This window comes from Microtus ochrogaster, chromosome 7, assembly GCF_000317375.1.
Source record: "Microtus ochrogaster isolate Prairie Vole_2 chromosome 7, MicOch1.0, whole genome shotgun sequence".
Lineage (NCBI taxonomy): Eukaryota > Metazoa > Chordata > Mammalia > Rodentia > Cricetidae > Microtus > Microtus ochrogaster.
The window spans coordinates 75,886,757-75,904,626 of record NC_022014.1 but is presented as its reverse complement, the minus strand read 5'-3'; the positions used below and the strand labels follow the sequence as shown (position 1 = coordinate 75,904,626).

Genomic DNA, 17,870 nt, shown 5'->3' with positions numbered 1-17,870 from the left:
AGGGACATATATTCAAATACAGCAATGAAACTTGCATAAGGGCTGAGTTTGCACGAAACAGCTGGAGTGGTAGTTGAAAAAAAAAAAAAAACCACCTCAGCAGAAAGCCAGTTCCCTGGTGATGCCCCCAGGCTTTCACAGCCTTAGCAGGAGCTTGGAAGTGGCCATTTCTCTGGGGCACTGGGTGGAGATAGGCCCAGAGCAGGGGATGATGGCGAGGTTTTCTCCTGAGAGAATTCAAGAGTCAGTGAGTCTCAGCCTCTGACCAGAGCAGAGATTTATTTCCCCCTGGCTGGAACAGCGAGTTATTTCCAAATCTTCTCCCTTCGTTACAAAACTCCCCCCGGGAGCAGGGCTGGCTGCAGCCACCACAAGCCGCAATCGTGGTGTGTCTGTCTTTTATGAATCTAGAGTTACATCCTCAAAATGAGGGCTTGGCTTCAATAGAGGCGCATCTCCTGGGCAGGCTGGGATCTTAGCTGTGCCTGATGTGGCAGCTGCTGCCTCTGGGAAGGGTGCTCCCCCTCCTGCCGTGCCTTTGGGCCCCTACTTCTTGAGCGTGTGGCTGGATACCCACTCGACAGAGCATTTCCTGCTTGGTTTGTTTTTGCTCTGCAGAAGTCTAGAGTGAATGCTAAACGTTTAGCCACAAGTGGCCATCTCTAGGTCCTAGGAAGTTAGGGGTCTTGAAGGGAAGGAGCCCAGCCAGCCACAAGGATGATATCACTATGAACTGTGTCTTGGTTTGAATAGCCATGAACATTTTTGTTTGTGTTCCCATGGTGCCCATGGGCCTGTTTATTGCTTTGTGCAGCTATCTCCCATCATCTGAAATTAGCTTCTTCTTCTACTTTTATTATAGCTTTCTCTTTTCTGAAGATAAATCCTACTTAAGATCTGTCTCCATTAGTGATGTCTCTCTTCCCCCTTCTGTTTCCAGTGTCTTCCTTCTTCTGTTCAATGTTTTATTTCTAATTGTTTTATTATTTTTTCCCCTGAGGAGATATGAACAAATGTCTACTCGGTGCAGATAAAGCACCAATCACAGGTCAAAAGTCACGAATATACTCAAGTCTTGCTTGCTGACCCACTGAGTTGATTGGGGACATTTACAGAAGCGTGGTGACCCCTAGACAGAGCATCATTGGATAGCCTCACCCCAGTGTGGGTGACAACTTAAGAAAGCTACATAGGAGGTCCCCCTTCAGTCGCTGTTCTATCTCTTATAGGTTCTCACACTGCCCAAGGCTGAGGCCATGCAAGCTGGGGTGAGGGGACAGGAAGGAGAGATGCCTGGAATCTCTGATGACCCCTTCTGCCTTTCCCGAGGGAAAGGTAGGAGACTCTATGTTAGGCCCCTGGGGTCATCACAGCTGCTCCGACAAGTGGCTGGGTAACCTGTGACCAGTGACACACATTGTACAACATATTGAAAGATATTACTCCCCGCTCACCCCCCCCCAAGACTCCCTAATAACTCAGTAAGTTGATGGGATAGTCTCCAAATTGAAATGAGAAGATACCATGTGCCTCAGAGCAGAGCAAGGAAAGGCAGAAGAACAGGCCAGAGAAAGGGCTCAGGGGTTTCCAGTGCTGATGAGGTACTGCAGAGCCATGGACCACTAAAATCTAGCCCTCTTGACCCAACCTAAGACTTCAGACTGACTAGCCTAGTGATTCATGCCTGATCAAGACTACCCAATGGTAGAGATCTTACACACACATGAACATTCACACACAATTGTGTGTACACACATAACTGCAGCTACACATCCATTCAAAACACATGCATATGCTTGTAGTGGGAGCCACTTGTTCATTCTCAGCTGCCCAGACTTGAAATAAATGCTCAGAAACTTTATTATTTAAATCACTGCTTGGCCAATCACCTAAGTGTCTTGCTAGCTAACTCTTCTATCTTTGGTTAACTCATTTCTATTAATATGTATATTGCCACACCACGTGACTGTGGCTTACCAGCAAGGTTCTGGCAATTCTGCCTCTGGCAGGCTACATGCTTCTCACTGACTCTGCCTTCTTTCTCCCAGCATTCAATTTAGTTTTCCCTACCTAGCTCTACTCTGCCCTATCACAGGCCAAGGCAGCTTCTTTATTCATTAACCAATAAAAGCAACACATAGACAGAAGGACCTCCCACACCATGCTCTCACACCAAACATGCACAGTTCCCACTTACCCATTCTTATAGTCAAAGAGGTGTGCATGCACACACCAAAGCATCTACTTACATACACTTCTCTGAAACACATATGCACACCTGATTTCAATCACAGACCTGCCTGCCTGTACACTCATATATATACACTTGTGCATACATGGTCCTTTATACATAGACACATCCATATGCTTAACTTGCATGTGCACATCAATATGTTTGCCTATATGTACCTATGCTCTAACACGTGCATACACATGCATACTGGTGCATTCAGTCCCTCATATACATGCACATACTCATATGTAGACACACAATACATTTGCTTATCTTGACTTACACTCAAGCACACAAGCTCACACGTTCACACTCAAGCATCCACATGTGCAGCCTTTCTTTAATGATCATCATGCCATTCTTACAGCATTTCCCACAGTTGGAAGCCAAGAAGTGGAATTATGATAAGCTACCTTCCAAAGGCATGTAAAAAATGACTAACTTGATCTCTCTTGACCTGGCTGGTTTTCACAGAAAGCCTCCACCTTGACTAGAAGGAGGTTTTTCTCCAACCCTAACTCAGAGTGATCTCCACTGTTCATGCCTGGTCGGGCTGCTTAGGGCCTCCTGAAGCTCACGGAAGGTATTCTCTTCTAGGGAAACTGAGTCCTAGTGTCGGGATGGTGTCTGGAGCCTTCATTTCTACCACAACATCTTCAGGAATTCTGGTGCAACTAGTCCAGGGCCAGTGGAATCAGCCAGAGCAGGTCTCTCTAAGGCAGAGCCAGGCCTCAGAATCTAACCCACTGGGACTGTGGGATCACAGCTATAGGCAGTATGGTAATCATTCTTAGAATCTTAGACCATCTTCATAAAGATTCTTTGGGGGTTCCTTTTCATCAGAGGTGGGACAGTAGGGCATCGTGAATGGTCTCCAGACTTTGTCGAGACCCCAGAGTCATCAAGACCAATCCATATCCAGCTCACTTGACGTAAGTTGGATGGGCCCTCCTAAGCAGTGTTGCTATCTGTCCTGGGTGTTTCTGACTTACTTCTGGATCATTGGTCGACAAATATTCTCTAGAACTGGTCAGGGTTTGAGGGTCAGACCAGCTCCATTGCAATTCCTCAACTCTGTTGTTGGATTGCAAGAGCCAAATGGGACAAAGGGGCGTGATCCAATCAAAATTTATTGATGGAGTCTGTTGGGGGGAACTCTATCTGGCTCACAACAGTAGCTTGCAGGTCCATATTTTAGATAATCCTGGTTCAAATGTGTACTCAAAAGTTCCTGGAGAATGTCCACAATGCCACTTTTTCAGCCCTTTGGCCAATCCTTTCCTAAGTCTGGGTGGAGGCCTAGGAATCCATTTAGAAGCATCCCATAATTTGAGCTTTTCTGAATTAGGATCCCATGGGTTGGGGATATAACTTATCCATCATGTACCGATATCCAGCAGTGAATAAATGGGGGTGTGATGGTGAATGCCTCTTATCTCAGGACTCTGAATAGTTGAGGGGATAGTTGGCATAAGATCTGTTGGCCCACAATATTCAGGAAGAGTGGGTAGGAGAAACAGAGGAGGCAAGCCACCTCTGCCTGTGGAGACAGCAAGAACATAGCTTTTTCTGAGACACTTTATCCCTCCACTCCTTGGAGCCTTCCCAGGTTCATCCCAATCTCCCTCTGAGTCCCAGCTCTGCTGGTCCCAGGGTTCCTGGAGACTTGTTCCTTGTTTTCACAGGTAGGGGTGATGATAGGAGGTGACTCCCTCTTCCTTCTGGGAGGTCTGCAACTTCCTGGTTAGCTTCAAGCTGTAGGGTTACTAAGCCCTGCAGAGACCCCAGCTTCTCCTGGCTTGTTCTTAATTAAATTCAAAATCAGCTTGAATGAGAGGACTTGGGGAGTGTAGTGGGCTGTAGGCCAAGGGCCTGAGCCACTGCCACAGACTAGCACCACCTGCCCCCACTCTGATCCCTGGGACATGTGGACAGATTAGGAAGAAATCCCTCAGCAATGAGGTTACATTAACCCCCTTTGCCCTGTATGCCAGGCTTCAAAGGTAGTTGTGGACCCAGGCAGAACAGTTGACTTTTAATAAAAAATATTGTTATATTGTAGCGGGTTGCATAGGGCTATTTTCATACAAGTATATAAGTCTACTTTGACCAATTCTCCCTCCCCTCCCCGTAATCCTCTATCCTCCTTCTTAAGCCCCCCCCCCCCCCGCTTCATTCTCCTAGACAATAGCCCTTCTACGTTCATGGCCTCTGCATACATGACTTCATTCTATATGAAATCCAGGACTTGAAAATGAGAGAAAATATGTGATATTCATCTTTCTGCAGCTGGCTTAATTGGCTTAATATGATTCTCTCCAAATGCATCCATCTCCCTGAGCAAGCTATAACTTCTTTGTGGATTAAAAAAATCCCAGTGTACATGGAGCACATTTTTCTCCATCTCTCTGCTGCTGGCCACGGAGGCTGGTTCCATGACTCCGCTGCCGTGACCAGTGCTGAAGTGGACATGGATGTGCAAATACCTGCCGGGTTGACTTGGAGACTCAGGAGCCATGTAGCTGGGCCACATGGTGGGTCCAGTTTGAGGTCTTTACAGAGTCTGCATGCTGATTCCAGAGTGGTTCTTACTCAGTGCCTGAACTGGGAGATTCCTGGGTGAGGGCTAGGAGTAAGGCAAGTCCAGACTGTCAGCACAGAAAGGACCCGGGTCCTCAGGTTCCGAGGCATGAATCTTATCCCCCTCCAGCTCTGCCCCTCAACTTTTACTATAGGGTTTCCCCCTAAACCATTCAAAATCCCATCATATGTAGAATGGAACATTTGGAGTTTAGAGGAACATGGTGGAGACCAGGAATGAGGAAAGGGACAGGTCACATGTGGCGCCTTTAGGGACCCCAGCTCCCTAGGGAGCCCTTTTGGATATCTGCATATACAGAGTCTAGTGCCTGCTGAGAGGAAATAATTTTCTCTATCTAACGTATAAAATTCAGCCAGTCGGAGGTGCGCATTAGTGGAGAAACAGACAACTGAGTCACCACAATAGCATCAAGCTCTGCTACTGTTATCTCCGCCAAGAAGTGAAGGGGATCTAGGAAGAGAGAGGCTAAAAATCTCGCTCCAGGCCATGCAGGTGGCAAGTGACAGAACAGGTCTGAGATTCCAGATCAATGAGACACCAAGACAGCTAACTTGTATTACAAGTGACAGGCTACATCCCCTTTCCACGACTGAAAAAAAAAAAAAAAAAAAAGGGAATAGCCTAAGGGCAGATGCAGTGTTGGGTGGAAGGCCTGGGGGGGGGGGGGGATTGAGGCAGGGGGATGGAGCTCACCTCTCACTCTCCTTCCTGAGTTCTCACCTACACTGGGGTGGCCTTTTGGGTGAGACAGCTGCCTTCAAGTCAAACATGTTCCCTCAACCAGTAGTGTAAGAGACCCCAAGAAATGCATTCATTCACCAGGCTTGATCGGGTGGAATAATTTATTTAGTTCGTCATTGGTGTCCTACCTGAGGCCAACTGTCACTGTTTTGCATCTGCAGAGGAAAAAAAAAAAAAATCACACAATGCCCCACCCCCCACCCCCGCCTGCCCCAAGTTCACCCATTAGAGCCTCAGATCAAAGGTTAGATCACTGAACTGGGCCTTAATCTTGCCTGTCTGTTTCTTTAAAAAAAAAAATCCAGAGGGGAGGGGCAAAGTACAGCACAGCAGGAAAATGTCACTACCTGCAAGCTGGTGAGTTACCTAGATGTCCCTAGAAAGGATGGATCCCTCTTCATCCTGTGGGTGGACCTCCAGACTCTGGGATTGTGCAAGGAATGCCTTTCTGTTGTTTAAGCCACCCAGAACATGGTGCACTGGCCCAGCAGCCCAACGTAATGAATGCGGTAAGTCATTTCTATCCTAGCATGAATCAGGTCCAAAGCGTTCCAAGAGAGTTTTCAATTTAAAAGAACAGAGAAGAGGGAAAAAAGCCAAAGAAATGTCGCTTGCAGGATGGATTCAGGGCTTTCTGAAAATTACTGGGGAAATGCTGGAGGCTGCCGGGCTCCACAGATGACCCCCCCCCCCCCACACACACACACACAACACACTAACACGGTGGTGTGCAGTTCCAAGAAGCCGCGTCTAGTTTCTCCCCATCATCCTCCCGTTCCCTTCACCATTCCTGTTTGATTTGGTATCCTGGAGACCTGGCAGGGCCAGCGTCCCCACCCCGCAGCAAGTAGAGCTCCCTAGAGCTGGGACTTTTGGAAACAGAATGTTTTCAGTTTCTAGAAGGTAAAAACATCCTTGGGGGTTCTACCTCCTGAGGTGTTCCAGATTCATTTATATGCGACCTCGCCCCTTTACAAAGGACCTCACCCCATGGTGGTCCCACAGTCGGGGGACATTCTGCCTGTGCCCCTCGGGAAGTTCACCAGCACTGGAGTGTGAGGGATTTGTGAAGAGTTGTGATAATGTCTGGAGCGGCTTTGCTGACATCCATCCTTGCGTCTTCCTGGGATGAACCTAATTCGTTTCTTCAGCCCTAATTTACTGAGATGTGCTGGGTCAGACTCCAGCCAGGCACTCGACAGGACAGACAGGAACACATACGACACTCTTGTCTCCAAGGAGCTCAAGTCTATGTTATAGTTACTCTTTCTCGTCAGCCTGTTTGGACCGAGAGACACCTCAGAGATTAGTAACAGCATGCCTCTGGGTGTGTTCGAGAGGGCCCTTCACGCACATCTAACCTGTGGCCCGCGGGCTGCACTTGCCCCAGGCTAGCAAAGAATACAACCTAACACAAAATTATAAATTAACCTAAGGCATTATAGTGTGTGTGTGTGTGTGTGTGTGTGTGTGTGTGTGTGTAAGCGAGCACATACCTGCGCAGCATGTTGTATGTGCCTGTGTATGTGAGTTTATGTGTATGGGCACATGTGTGGGTGTATGTGCTTGTGGATACATATGTATATCCAGGCCAGAGAGTGACATGCGTGTCTTCCTCATTTTATTCCCACCATATCTAATAAAGCAGATTCTCTTGCTTTAGCCCCGAATTTGCCAATCTGGCCAACTAAGTCGATTGATGTATTTAACTCACTCTATCTCGGCCCCCCACACTGGGCTGGAACTGCAGGAGAAGGTGGGCACTCCCACAAGCCTTTACATTGGTTCTGAGTGTCCAAATGCCAGTCCTCATACTCGTATGGTAAGCCTTTTACCCATGGTGCCACCTCCCCATCCTCTGGTAATGAAGTTTTCTTATAATTTCTTCAGCTCAATTGCCTGGTTCTCAGTGTAAACTTTAGAAATGGCTCTGTCATGATGTCCAAAGGCCCCAGCTTAATTTATCATGCCTTAATTCATCAGTGGATTTAAGTTTTGAACAGACGTCTGGAAGGTGGTGGATCTATGGAAGGCAGGGTTCAGTTGGAGGAAGCAGGTCTCTGAAGCTGTGATTTTGAAGAGCCTTAGATGCATTGGCCTCTTTCCCATTACTTCTCTCTGCTTGCTGGATGCAGGACACAAGCATCTTCTATCCTGCCACTGAATCTTGCCACGGGCCCTTGCCAGCAACTCTTGCCACCATGAGCTTCTGCCTCACCACAGTTCAGCAAAAAAGAGCCAGCCCACCAGGAACAGATGTCTCGGAGGCTGTGACTTCAGTTTGCTTGAATTTTATAATCTTTACATATGCGTAAGGCACCATCTTGGGGGTGTACCCCAGTTCTAAATGCAAAACTCATTATCATGTATATACCTTACACTTGTAGCCTTTATGTGATTTTCTACATTTTCAGTAAATTTGTGCATAAAAGCAGGCTTCCTGGCATGGGAATTTCCACATGGGTGTGACGTCTGAGCCGAGAAAGTTTCAGATTCTAGAGTGTATTAGATTTCAGATCTTTTTTGGATTAGGGATATTCAACTGGGTTTAAGATTGAGGACACAGTGACCCTCTGGCTGGCTCAACTTGAGAGATGCCCTGATGTTTTTTCCTGTTTATGGGATGCCTAGGAGCAAATTGGGTACCCCCATTGAGATGCTTCTCAGAGCTTCTGTAGAGCAAGGGTAGGACTCAGAGGTACAGTTTCTAACCTGAAGTTTTACGAATACTCTGGTCCAGGCCTTGAGGATGCTAGCTAGCCCCAGCCCCAGGTAACCCGGAATCTTACCAGTACTCTGGTCCAGGTCTTGAGGATGCTAACCCCGGATTCAGGTAACCTGGAATCTTACCAGTACTCTGGTCCAGGTCTTGAGGATGCTAGCCCCGGATCCAGGACCTCTTTCATGTTTTGTTTTGTGTTTTAAAATTACATTTGCACTCTGATCGCTGCCATCCCTTCTTATTCCCCAACCTCCATTACTTCTCCAACCCCTTACAAGCCCCTCTCCCACACTCATGCCTTTTTGTCCTATTCTGTGCCTCCATGGAGCTAGACCAAGGCTATCAGTGAGCCCCTGGGTTTCTTACCATTCGCTGGAGTGTGGTGAGCGCATCAGTGGGCACACAGCTGAAGATAATGTCTGCCCTTCCCCTAGAATCTATCAGCTCATCATTTAGCAGGTAGGAGTAAGGCCACAGGGGCCCCTCCCTGATCTGTGATTGACTGTCGGCAGGTCCAGTCTTGTGCAGGCCCGCCGCAGGCAGCTGCAGGTGCTGAGATCATGCCTGTGATGGCTTCGTCATTCCCAGAAGACAGCAGTTCATAGTTCTTCTCCTTATCTTTTGCCTCTCATATTCTTCCCACCCTCACTTCCGACTTGACCTCTGACCCTTAGCGTGAGTATTATTAATACCCTGTTCAGGGCTGAGCTCTGAGTGGTGACTTATTCTCAGTGTCTTGAACAGTTATGCCTCTCTGTATTCTCCATCATTCCAAAGGGGAACGCCTCTGATTGAGACAGAATCTAAGAGCCCAGGCTGCTTTTCTTTGTATCCCCACAAAATAAAAGAGCAGGGACTATCAAGAAGTCGAAGCAGTGTAATTATTTCAGTAATTATGAACTATTATAAAGTAATTCTTCTGTCAAATTAGAGGGTTTCTTAAGCATTGAGTTGTGTTATTTCTAGCCCAGGCTTCGTGGGCTATTTTTCAAGGTGTCCATGTAGACTGCACAGTCTTGAAATCTGCTGTGTCTCCTTTCCCCTTTCACTGAAACAGCCACAGAGTAGTAAGCCCTGCGGTATCTGTGGGTGGAGTTTCCAAAGAAGGTTGGTATTTGTAGAATCACCCAGATTCCCATGGGTTCCTCGGGATCTGGGGCTTGATCACCAATCCTGTAGATTACCCTAGAACCAGGTCAGCGTGGCGAGACTGTCATGGCAGGCACCTTGTGTCCATTGTACCAGCCACAGGTGCTCAAAAAGTGGCACCCTGCTCTAAGAATGGCATTGCACATGGGAGTCAATCTTGGATGGTTTGCTGGGCCTGCTCCTCTACTGTATTCCAACACTAGCCTGGGGAATCAAAGCAAGTGAGGGTTTGCCTCCACCTACCGGGAAGCTGTGCATCTTAGACAAACCGTCTGAGTCTTAGCTAGCTCATCCATCGGCAAGCCAGTGGTTTCTAAGAGCTCTTATAACTCTGACTTGACAGTTAGCATATCAAACTGGGGTGATCCTTCACGGGGAGACAGTTCAGTCAGTGATTGTCTTGTTATGCAAGCAGAAGGAACTGAGTTCGATTCCCAGAAACCATATGGAAAGGGCAGGTATGGTGGTTCATACTTGTAAGTCTATAACTGAGGGAGGTAGGCACTGGTGGCTCCTTGGGCCTGGATGACTAGCTAGCCTAGTCTACTTGAAAAGTTTCAGTGCAGTGAGAAACCTTGTCCTGAGGAATGACATCCAAGGCCCAGGCACACATGTTTGTATTTTTCTAGTTTTATGTTTGTTGCCGTGATACAATATTTTGACAAAAAAGTAACTTTGGGAGGAAAAAGTTTATTTGACTTACAATTCTAGGTTCTAGTCCGTAATTGAGGGGAAATCAAGATAGAAACTTAAGCAGCTAACCGAGTCACAGCCACAATCAAGAGCAGAGAATAACAAACATATACACACCATCACCGCCACGACTGCTGTCGCCACCACTGTCATGTCTGTCATCGCCGTCCCTGCCGCTGCCATTGCCACTGCTACCGCCAACACCACTACCAAGACCTGGATTATCAATACCATTGAACTACCCTGGCCTACGTGTATTTTAATATCCAGAGCAGTGCCTGGCCCAGAGGAGGCTCTCATCTCACCACAGAGACTTGCCCTCGCCTCGCCTCTCTGTAGCTGACATTCATTGATGATCTCTGAGTGGTCTAGAAAGAAAGCAACTAAAAACATGACCAGTTCCCTTGGGGCCTCTTCTCTTCCCTCAGCCCCATCCAACTGCTGATTGCTGGGCCAGGTCTTGGAGCCAATTTCCCTTCTACTTCTGACTCATGTCTCCTCATGTCTCAGGAGCGCGCCATCTATCCTTCCTTTCCCCTGATGAACCAGAGAGCCTTGGGCATGAGCTCAACCATGACAGCAATCTGCAAAGCGGGAGGTCGGCTGCACATCTGGGGCCTGTGTGCACTTAGGTGAAGGCAAGATATGTTCTCAGCCATGGCTTTGGGTTCCTCTGGGAGCCTTAAAGATTGAGTAGAGCAGCCTCATCCCTTTCTTTCCTCCTGCTTTAGCTGTGGTGTTGAAGAAGAAATCCAAGAGGGGGATTGTGTTTTCCCCTCATGAAGCAGCAATAGATACGTGGTGATGATGGTGACCTTGGAGGTAGACCACCAGGGGCTTGCTTGCTTCCTTCTACTATCCTGCCCCTGTTTCTGTGAGATTTCTGGGAAACTCTAACCAGAGTTCTTTCCAGGGAGCTACAGATAGGAAAGCTTTTCTCCTATTCCTATAATTACAGGGCCATCCCACATGGTTATTATGACAAAGCCAATATAATAGCTGCTATAGAGATAGCACAGGCTTCGTGTGAGCTGCACTAGCAGAAGGGGAGGGAGACCAAGGTTTCCATGGACAGCGAGAGGAAGATATGGTGGGGACCAACCAAAGATGAATGAGGACATGCACAGATACAGACCAACTCCCAGGTTCTCAGAGAGAGGGAGGAGGGAGAAGGCAAGGAGACAGGGCACAGCAAAATCTTGGGACCCAGTAGCGAAGAGAGCAGTGACTTTGCATGCAGGGATCTGAGGCCAATTATCTTTGAAGATTCTGGGCTGTGTAGACTGCTGGGATGGGAGAATGCACATTTCTCGAAACTCTCACTCACTTCCAAGTGTTTGCACAGCCCAACCGTGTGCCAGGCGCTGTCTCAAGCACTCAACATACATTAACTCATTTAATTAAATTTCCATTGCCTTTCACAGTTTCTAGATTTATGGACTTTTTTTTTTTTTTTTTTTGGCCTGGAGACTTTTAGTACAAATCTCTGACCACTCCTCACACAAAGAAGCTCTTGGAATGGTGACAGATCCTTCTAGTTTCTAGCCCACACTTTCCCTGTTAGCACCTGCATCCATGTGGCCTGGCCTCCCTGGTACTGGATGTTTTTAACCCTTTGTTTGCCGGTGGAGACAAAGGCTAGGAACTAGGAATGGAAGAGGGAGGAAATGGAAAATGAGGAGGAGAAGGACATGGGCAGAAGGATTTGGGCAGGTTGGGAGAAGTACAAACAAGCTCATTGGGAGCCACCATCAAATCAGCAGAAGCCATATTTCCCAAGATCTGCCACTGAAGTTAAAGGAATCTGTCTGCACTGGTACAGTGGTTTGGCCTGAGCTCTGACTGATCCCTCCCTTCCCCCTGAGCTCATTCTTTGGAATCTTACCTGGTGGCAGGGAATGAGGAAGTTGGGTTGAGTTCACGCTCCCAGGAACGCTGGCTAGGAGAAGTCTTCTTCCTTGCTGGGATATGCTTCACCATGTGATGTGGAAGAAAGACTCAAGTACAAATCCATGCAGCATAAGCAGGACATTCAGTGACCTTGCTTTAACATTGTGGCCGTTCTGAATCCATCTGGAGATTTTATCTCCGTTCCTCCATTCACATGTCTGAGGTGCTGAATGGAAGATGAATGGAAACTAATATGTTGACATTCTTCCAAGAAGCCATTTGTCCTAGGAGCCATATCCTTCCTTGTACCTGAATGAGGAGATTTGAGGTCCTAGAGCAACATGAGAAAGTCCCTAGGTAAAGACAAATCAGAAGCCTAAGGGGGTTTGGAAAGATGGCTCAGTTAATGAAGTGCTTGCCACACAAACACAAGAGACCATATCTCAAAAAGTAAGATAGGGAGCCATTAAAGAAGAAACCCACTGTCAACCTCTGACCTCTCGGTGCATGTGCACACATGTACATATGTCACATGTATATACATAGACACCCCATTAAGAGGGAGAGGAACTGAAGGAAACAGCTAATGTCAACCTCTGGCCTCTTATCCACAGGAGCATGCGCTCACACACGTACTCAGACAAACCTGCACCACACAATCTTATAATAAGAAACACACAGAGGTCTACATTGATTATAAACTGGATGACCTCTGTGTGTTTCTTTGTGGCTGTGGGACCTGGTGGGACAGAAACCTCTATCAATAAAACTGGACAGAAACAAAGGGGCCAATGTCAGATAAAGCCTTTTGCATTATAAAAAGAAGGGGCCATTTTAATCTAATTGGTAATTGTGAATAAGTTTTAGGTACCTGTGCTATTTGCATGATGGAAAGATATCTTTGGTAGCATGCAGAGGAGGCTCTGTTGGAATTGGGAGAACCCAGTGAAGGGTGTTTGCCTGGTAGGGAAGGTGGAGTTCACAATATGCATAGGGAGAGGAAAGCAGCAGCCATTGAAGAGAGCTACAGGAGGAGAGGTGAGACTGAAGTTCATGTGAGGTGTGAGAGACAGGGGAGTGTTTGGGACCTAGGTCTTAAGACATGGATAAAGGATGAGTGGAGTCTCTATCTAGTATGAGTAAGGGAGATGCAAAAAGCAAGTGGTTAGGAAGAGTAAGATAGAGACGTTTTTGACATGTTGAATCTAAGAGGCTTGCTGGAGGTCCGAGGGTAGGTAGGATAAGCGTCCTACCAGCCCTTTTGTCAGTGGATCTGGCACCTAGAAATAGATAAAAGGAGCCATTAACATACCAGTGATGCTCACTGTCGGTCATGACTGTTGTTATAAAAGGGAGCTAGAAGGAAAACCTAGCATTGGACATTGGTGTTGGAGAGATGGACACAGTAAGAAGCTCATGAAAGGACAAAGGAGCAGCAATTAGAGGAAGTAGAATATGATCAGGAGAGAAGAAAACACTTCCTACAAAGAAAGATGCTTGGAGTAATACTGGAAATAACTGAGAAAGATGGTTTGGACATCCTTGTTGGGTAACCAGGGGATTGCATGTGGCCTTGGAGAGGGTTGTTTTAGTGGAGAGAAGTTGCGGTAGGGAGAGGCACAATGTGAAGTTGTCATTGAAAGGTGAGAGATCAATTACTTAAATGTAAGCTCATTTAAGGGGAGGGAGAATTTGTTATTCATAAAGAAAGAAAGGTTAATAAATGTTTAAGATAGAAAATAGACACCTAGAAATGTCAAGACTGGGAGGAGGCTTGGAGAGGGTTCAACAGTTAAGAGCTATATGTACTGCTCTGGCAGAGGACCTTAACTCAGTCCCCAGGACCTATGTCTGAGGGTTGAGGGCTATTACTACCTGTAACTTCAGCTCCAGGGGGATCAACATCTCTGGCATTCACAAGCACCTGTACTCTTACACATACACACACTAAACACACACAATAATAATAATAATAATAATGATAATTATAATAATAATATAATGATAATTAATCTTCAGGCAAAAGACCAAAAAACAAAGCAAGACAAGCAAACAAAGCTAAGACAAGGCTCTAGAGAAATAGCCCAGTTAGTAAAGTGCTTTTCTTCCAAACGCAAGGACTCAAGAAAGCGGTAGAAGTGTTTTTGCATCTTCAGACCCATCACTCTCATCATGAGTGTGGCCATTGCCTAGTGGTCCCTCAAGCACCGGTTGGCCTGATTTGTAGGTGGAGCTGAAGGAGAAAAGACAGGCAATATTATAGGTGTTATTGGCACTAGGGTGGTGAGGGCCAAATGGGCCTTGCTGAGAACATGGCACTGAGGGAGAGGTTACACCCTGCAAGCGAAGGGAGGAGTTCTGAGTTTGGATGTGGTGATGAGGTGAGATACTGGGCAAAGAGAGAGAGAGAGAGCTAGAAAGATAGTGCGACGTGTCAGAGGCCTTGAGCTTGAAATGTCAGCTGTGGAGTGTTTCAGGTGAAGGTGGAGCTACAATGGCATGATGCCTTGCAGAGATATGGCAAGCCTTTAGTCTGCTCAAGGAACTGGAAGCTTTAGTGTTCTCTGGACTCCCCTGGGATGGTTGCAGCATGGAGAAAAGCCACAAGGCCAAACTCTGAGACTGAAGAGACCCATCAGTCAAAGCGATGGACCTGCTGTTAGAGATACAAATCCAGCCACCTTCAGAGTTAGGACCCTCACTGGGAATGGCTTCCCAGGCCAAGTGCAAAAAGTACCGAGAGTCCATCCATGATTGTTTCATGACCTTCTCTCAACAGTCCCAGACCTGTGGGACTCTGCTCACTCATCAGCAAAGGGGCAGAGGGAGTATGTCCAAGATGCTGAGCAATGGAAACCCTGACAAGAGCATGCCAATGACGTGCCCGAAATGACACCAGTGAAAGGGTTGCTGACCTCAGCCTGTCACTTCATTTCCCTCTTCGTCCTCTTGGCTGTGCCTCTCACGGTCAACCTATCCTCGCTGAGCCAGGTCCTCCACACCTCCTCACCGTGTAGCCTCTGGAGGGCTGGCATTTGTGCCTGATGCAGGAGAAAGAGGGAGAATTTTCCGACTTGGCAGAGTGGTGGGAAGTTAGCGGGGAGTGTTTGCCCTACACAGCAACAAGACATCAACTCATTGCTGCCTCTCCCTCCCACCCAAGTCTGTTGCTATTTACAGAGACTCTCCATTTCCACAACAATACCATTTGCTTGGAAAGGGCCTTCTCTTGCTACCAGTCTAGAAAGTCCCCATACAGAAGCCTGAAAGCTCATGGGCCAGTTAGCCCTGCGTATATAGCAAAGAACCCATTGTCAAAAAAAGTGGAAGGAGTGGGAGCAACACTAGAGGTTGTCCTCTGACTTCTACATGTATATCATGGCTCATGCACACCCACGCTTTAGCGTGGGGTTTTGAATGAGATGTCCCTTATATTCTCAGGCCTTTGAATACTTGGTCCCAAGTTGGTGACACTGTTTGAGGAGGCTTATGATGAGTGGCCTCGCTGGAGGAAGTGCATCACTGGGGGTGGGCTCTCTCAGCTTCCTGTTTGTGGTTTGAGATGTGAGCTTCTAGTTCTTAGTTTCCAGATCCAGTTACCATACCTGCCTGCTGCCATGCTTCAATACCATCATGGCGATGGACTCTTATCGCCCTGGAACCACAGCCCCAAATAAACCCCTCTTTCTGTCAATTGTTTTGGTCGTGGTTCAAGATGTGAGCTGTCTGTTATTCCAGATGCCATGTCTTTTGCCTACTACCATGATTCCCTGATGTGGTGGACTTTTACCCGTCTGTAACCATGAACTAAAGGAAGATTTTCTATATACTTCCCTGGTCATGGTGTTTTGTCACATCAATAAAAAAGTTGCTAATGTATTCATACAATGAACACACACACACACACACACACACACGCACACTCCCTGTTGATATGGGATGTCTTTTTGTATATGGGTTGCTTTATTGATTGATGAGTAAAACTACTTTGGCCTAGGGCAGGCAGAATAACACCAGGTGAGAAATTCGAACAAAGATATAGGGAGAGAGTAGGCAGAGTCGGAGAGATGCCGTGTGCCTGCTGAAGGAGAAAGATGCCCGCAGGACCCTTACTAGTAAGCCACAGCATTGTGCCGATACACAGATTAATAGAAATGGGTTAATTTAAGATGTGAGTTAGTTAATAAGAATCCTGAGCTAAGAGGCTAAGCAGTATTGTAATTAATATGGTTTCTGTGTGATTATTCAGGTCTGAGCAGTCAGGAAATGAAAAAGCAGTCTCTGCCTACAAAATGGCATGACAATGTGGTGCAACTATATCCACATAAAACCTGAGAGAGCACTCTCTCACCAGGCATCCTCGTTGGAGTGACATCGTCTTTAAACCCTGCGTGGCAATCCCTGACGCACCGCCATGATGCCCAGGGAAGACAGGGCGACCTGGAAGTCCAACTACTCCCTTAAGATCATCCAACTTTTGGATGATTATCCAAAATGCTTCATTGTGGGAGCAGACAATGTGGGCTCCAAGCAGATGCAGCAGATCCGCATGTCCCTGTGAGGGAAGGCTGTGGTGCTGATGGGCAAGAACACCATGATGCGGAAGGCCATCTGGGGGCACCTGGAGAACAACCCAGCTCTGGAGAAACTGCTGCCTCATATCCGGAGCAATGTGGGCTTTGTGTTCACCAAGGAGGACCTCACTGAGATTAGGGACATGTTACTGGCCAATAAGTTGCCAGCTGCTGCCCGTGCTGGTGCTATCGCCCCATGTGAGGTCACTGTGCCAGCCCAGAACACTGGTTTGGGACCCGAGAAGACATCTTTTTTCCAGGCTTTAGGCATCCCCACTAAAATCTCCAGGGGCACCATTGAAATTCTGAGTGATGTGCAGCTGATAAAAACTGGAGACAAAGTAGGAGCCAGTGAAGCCACGCTGCTGAACATGCTGAACATCTCCCCCTTCTCCTTTGGACTGATCATCCAGCAGGTGTTTGACAATGGCAGCATTTACAGCCCAGAAGTGCTTGACATCACAGAGCAGGCTCTGCACTCTCGCTTCCTAGAGAGTGTCCGGAATGTTGCCAGTGTTTGTCTGCAGATCGGCTACCCGACTGTTGCCTCAGTGCCACACTCGATCATCAATGGGTACAAGCGGGTTCTGGCTCTGTCTGTGGAGACTGAGTACACCTTTCCACTTGCTGAAAAGGTCAAGGCCTTCTTGGCTGATCCATCTGCATTTGTGGCTGCTGCCCCTGTGGCTGCTGCCACCACTGCTGCTCCTGCTGCTGCCGCTGCCGCTGCAGCCCCAGCAAAGGCTGAAGCCAAGGAAGAGTTGGAGGAATCAGATGAAGATATGGGATTTGGTCTCTTTGACTAATCCTCTCAAAGCAACCAATTCAGACAACTTAATCCAAGAAACGTGGAAATAAAAGCTTACTTCTGTTTAAAAAAAAAAACTGAGAGAGCTTGGGAAGGAATTATAGACACAAAAGAACAGAGTTAAGCATGACTTCTTGGTGGTCATACTTTTTTCAGGTTTGCTCTGTTTGTTGGTGTTGAGTAGAGGAACAGCTCCTTTAAGAGAGGGCTTCCTTCTTCATGCTGGGAGCACCAGCTCTGGCTCTTTTGGGGGATCCTGCACTTATATGGGGTCTGTAAGCAGCATGTACCGAATTGCTTAAATGGCCACATAGACTTGTTGTATTCCTGAAGCTGGAGCAGTAGGCATGATTCAGAGGTGGTGAGCATGCCTCCGCCATGTTGGGATGAGTAGAACAAACACGTAGGGCTGCAGAGTTGGTCCTAGCCATGCCTGCTTAGCATTTTGGTTTTTGATT

The 17,870-nt window shown here is 47.2% G+C and overlaps 1 pseudogene; it reads left to right on the top strand.

The window, feature by feature from the left end:
- Positions 1 to 16,389: 16,389 nt before the first annotated feature.
- Positions 16,390 to 17,489, top strand: LOC101979271 (annotated as a pseudogene).
- The last annotated feature ends 381 nt before the right edge of the window (positions 17,490 to 17,870 follow it).